Source organism: Panthera onca, chromosome D3 (assembly GCF_046562875.1).
Source record: "Panthera onca isolate mPanOnc1 chromosome D3, mPanOnc1 haplotype 2, whole genome shotgun sequence".
Lineage (NCBI taxonomy): Eukaryota > Metazoa > Chordata > Mammalia > Carnivora > Felidae > Panthera > Panthera onca.
The window spans coordinates 17,474,562-17,479,474 of record NC_138350.1 but is presented as its reverse complement, the minus strand read 5'-3'; positions in this window follow the sequence as shown (position 1 = coordinate 17,479,474).

Here is a 4,913-nt window from a genome sequence, read left to right as displayed (position 1 = left end):
TCACCTTGGTGTGCTGGTTTTGGTTCTTGATCCCTTTCCCACCCTCCTGCTTCTGGATAAGAGGTTACAACTGGGGACCAGCCAGGGCCCTGCTTTCTGGCCTCCGTGGTTTACAAAAATAGAAGTGGTTGCCACATTGAGAAACTGGAGAAATTTCACACACAAATCTTGATTTCTAGCTTCTTTAGAAGAAAAATCAGACTGCGTGGCAGGAGCTGAGGAATAATTGCCCCCTTGGCTGGGTAGGACGAGTGGACAAATCTATTCTCCATTTTGCCCCAGTCCCTACCAATCCCTCTTGCCTCCCTAACCTGTGACCTGAAGTTATTCGCTTGCTCGTAGGCTGATGCTTTTTCTGATACTTGGGTTAAATGGAGAGAGAATCTTTGTTTTACTTCATTCCTGCTCCTACAGAGTTGGCAGTCTAGTGGGCAGGATGGGCCAGTAAATCAATAGGGATGATACAGAGTAGTCCGTGCCCAGAGGGTGCCCGGGGCCACAGATGAGGGGCCGCATCCTGGGATGCCTCTTAGAGAGTCATGCCTTGCCCTGAGCCTCCATGGAAGCGGTGGGGTGGGAAAGAGCCTGGCAGAGGAGGACGGCAGGGGACGGATGCTCCAAGGCATAAGCGAGACACCCAGGGCAGGCTGTGTGTGTGTGAAATCATGTGATGAAGGGATATGAACTTGACCCTGAAAATTATGGAGCACCTTCAAGGGTCCTTGTTCAATCAGCCAGGTAACCAGTTTGGAAGGCTGCCTCTCGCACGACCAAGGGATGGACGCCCGAACCGAGATTTCTACTGTCTCTGATTTCATTATATTTTCCAGTGTTGCTGGTGGTAGGAATGCTACTGGGCTTTCCAAGCTCCAACTGCTTTTTAGGCTTTTTAATTCTGCCACAACTAAAAGGAATTCTGCGTCTTCATTTTAGAAACAACCTTTCTAGGGGCGCCTGGGTGGCTCAGTCGATTAAGCGTCCAACTTCGGCTCGGGTGATGATCTCACAGTTCGTGGGTTTGAGCCCCACGTTGGGCTCTGTGCTGACAGCTCGGAGCCTGGAGCCTGCCCCTTCCCTGCTCACGCTCTGACTCTGTCTCTCAAAAATAAACGTTAAAAAAATAAAAAACAGCCTTTCTTGGGGTGCTTGTCTGGTTCAGTTGGTAGAGCATGAGACTCTTTTTTTTTTTAATTTTTAAAAAAATTTTTATTTATTTTTGAGACAGAGACAGAGAGGGAGACACAGAATCTGAAACAGGCTCCAGGCTCTGAGCTGTCAGCACAGGGCCCGATGCCGGGCTCGATCTTGGGAAGGATGAGATCATGACCTGAGCTGAAGTCAGATGCTTAACCGACTGACCCACCCAGGCGCCCCGGAGCATGAGACTCTTGATCCTGGGGTCGTGTGTTTGAGCCCCACAGTGGGGATAGAAATTACTTTAGAAAAAGAGAGGCTTTTCTTCGTGTCTCTGACATAATACGACGGGACCGGGAAGGCAATGTGTTTGTGGAAGGTCGGCATTTTCCCAGGCCAGCCTCCTTCACTCCTGGCACCTGCTGGGCCCCAGGGGGCACACTGGGTGCCCAGAGACAAAGCCAGCAGTGCATCCACGTCCTCCCATTTCGTTTTTGTCAAAGTGGGACTGATTTCTGCCCCGGGGCCAGGGAGGAAGGAACACACATTGAGCGCCTGCTGTGTACCCGGCCCACCCAGTACAAGTGGTTTACAGGCACCATTTCACAACCCCCTGGGCTGGCCTCAGGAGCCCCATCTGTCAGATGAGGAAACTGAACCCCGAGGACAGGGCAAGAGGACTTGGCCAGGGTGACCCGGCCAGGCACTGGGGTTTCACATCTGAATTTGTATCTCCCGTCAGCTGTGGCCACTTCTGCGCCAGCTGACAGAGTCAGCCCGCCTCCCAGCACATCTTCCTGCCAGGACATCCCTCTGTGGGGAGTCACTTATCTGACCCACGTTAACCTGACAGTGCGCAGAAACCTGGATGAGCCCAAAAGTTGGACAGAGGTTGACCGGTGTATTCACCTGTTGGTTCATTCTTCTAAACACAACGATAGTTCAAGCCCGTAATAAATATTTCAAACCCATCATAATACATTTCTATTATAGACAAGGAACTGAAACCCATTTCTCCCTAAAAAAAAGCCTCGGTTTCCTTTTCTGTAACACAGGGGTCTTGCTAATACCCACCTCACAGGTTGTGAGGCTTAAATTGTTTTTAAAAAGCTTAATGCTTATTTTTGAGAGACACAGGGAGAGAGAGTGTGGGCAGGGCAGGGGCAGAAGAGAGAAGGAGACACAGAATCTGAAGCAGGCTCTAGGCTCCGAGCTGCCAGCACAGAGACCCATGGGTGGCTGGAACTCAGGAACGGTGAGATCGTGACCTGAGCTGAAGTCTGAGGCTTAACCAACTGAGCCACCCAGTCGCCCCACGGGTTGTGAGGTTTAAATGAAATGTTACTGGGGTGCCTGAGTGGCTCGGTCCGTTAAGCCACTGGCTCTTGATTTCAGCTCAGGTCATGATCTCAAGGTTCAAGCCCCGTGTGGCCCTGTGCTGACAGCTCGGAGCCTACGCGATTCTGTCTCTCTGCTCCTCCCTGGCTTGCGCACATGCTATCTCTCAAAATAAATAAATATACTTAAAAAATAACATAAATGTTACTATTTGCAAAGCAATTAAAAGTGTCTGAAGCATAGAAAGCTGTCTTAGTGTTAAATAAAACTGCAAAGATATATTTATGCGTTCAGGTGTATAGGATGATGTGGTGGAGTAGGGAATCCTGGCTCTGTTACAGCTGAGTGGCCACAGACAAACCACTGCGGCTCTCTGAGCCTCAGTTTCCTCATCTGTACAAGGGGGATGTAATAGTCCCCAGCTCACTTGAGAGTCAATGAAACTGCCTGTTAGGGCGCTGGGCTGCGTGATCGTTCGGTGTTGGCCCGATTTTCGTTTACGGAGAGTTACAGGAGAATAGCGGGGTCCTGCCTTCCTCGGGTTTGGTGGGTTGGTGGATGACTTCCTGGGTGTACGCGCCCCCCCCCCGCTTGGGGCCGCGCGCCTGCGCGCTGACCGCCTGCGGCTCCCGCAGGGCCCGGTAGGTGGCGCTGTGGGCACTGCGCCCCCGAGGCACAGCCGCGAGTCCCTGCCAGTCCCGGACCGGATCTCCCCGCCTCCGCCCGGGCCCCCGCTAGCGTCATCCGGGTGGCTTCCAAGGGCCAAGTGAGGAGCCCCATCCGAATCCTGGTGGGAAAGTTTGAAGCCTCTCAAGCGGAGGCTTTGGGGTTCTGACTTCATTCAGCTCAGCCTCTGTGTCAAAGGTGCGTCTTGTTGCTTTTGCCGCTACTTCCCCTACAAGATACCCCTACGAGATACATCTTCTGCACGTCAGGCACCGCCACCGTCACCACCACCACCCAGCACATTTTGGGGTTCAAGTCCAGGTTCTATAACTTTGTAGCTGCGTGATCCAGGGAAGTCAGTTCACCACGCTGAGCCTCAGTTTCTGCATCTGTAAAATGGGACAGGAACCCTTCTACGTAGCAGGAGTACGTAATATAATGGGTATAAAGTGCCGACATGTAGAAGATGTTCAAGAAATGGCCTTTATTCATTTTTTAAATGTATTATGATTATCATATATATTATGATTATATATATATATATGATGATGATGGTCATGATTAAAATTACTATGGCGTCAGAGCGTTTGAACACCATAGCGTTATGGATACACACCAGGGGCTCCTGAAGGGACAACCTGGCCCTTAATGCAGTTAACACGCCCCATGTTCACACACTCCTCGTTCTTAAAGATACAGAGCAGGACCCATGTGAACACGCCAGCGGAAAAGCCCAGGAAACATCGTGCAGCCTGGCTGCTTTTCTGACTCTGCCCTGATCTGCTGTGGGACTTTGGGCAAGTTCCTTCTCCCCTCTGGGCTTTAGTTTCCTCATCTATAATATCAGGAGGTTAGATAGTTCAAAGCTCCCTCCCCGCTGTCAATCTCCCACTCGTAAGGAGACCCTGGTATGCACGCGTGATTCCAGTGAAATCAACACTACACTCTCAAGCAGGGACATCAGTCCTTTCTCGTGACCTCTAGGGGAATGACACATGCAAAGCGCTTAGCACAGGGCCTGGCACTTACAGGGTGCTTGAGAAAGGACAGTGAGGACGATGACTCGCCCTTCGGCAGCCCTTCATCTAGCCCAGAGAGAACTGTCTGGAAGGCAAGTCGTTCAGCTGCTGTTTGCTGAGCACCTACTATGTGCAAGGCCCTGAGCTAGGCTCAGGGGGTCCTGCAGGGAAAGGACAGATAAGGCCCCATCCTCCAAGGGGCTCCTGCACCACTGGAGGAGATGGAGATGGGGGAGGGCACGAAAGCTCTCTGAGGAGGTGACATTTGAGCTGAGATCTGAAGGGGGAGAAAGAGCAGGCCATGAAAAGGGGCTGGCTACGACTAGTGCAAAGGCCCTGAGGCAGGCGGAAAAGCAGCTTGTACTAAGGAGGGAGAGAGGGCAGAGTGGCTGGAGCCTGGAGATTAAGGTGGGGTGTGGTTTTTGTTTTAAGAGCAAGGGAAGTCATGAGCCTCTGTGAACAGAGGGCGAGGAAGCCAATTCACAGTTTACAAAGCTCCTTCCTAGGATCTCCACGGGTTCTTTTCCTGGACTCAGAAAAGAGGCTATCTCCTCACCCCCCACCTGCGCCTCTTCTTGGCTGAGAAAATGGAGCCCTCGTCACAAGTATGTGTGAGTGGGAGGGGTCCCAGGCCTCTGTGAAAGGCCTGTGAGGCCCTATGAGGATTTCACTCATTACTCCGGGGACCTTCACGGACCCCCCAGCAGCCTACCTCGGGACCCCAGCTGGGGAGCCCTGAATCACTCAGACCCCGCT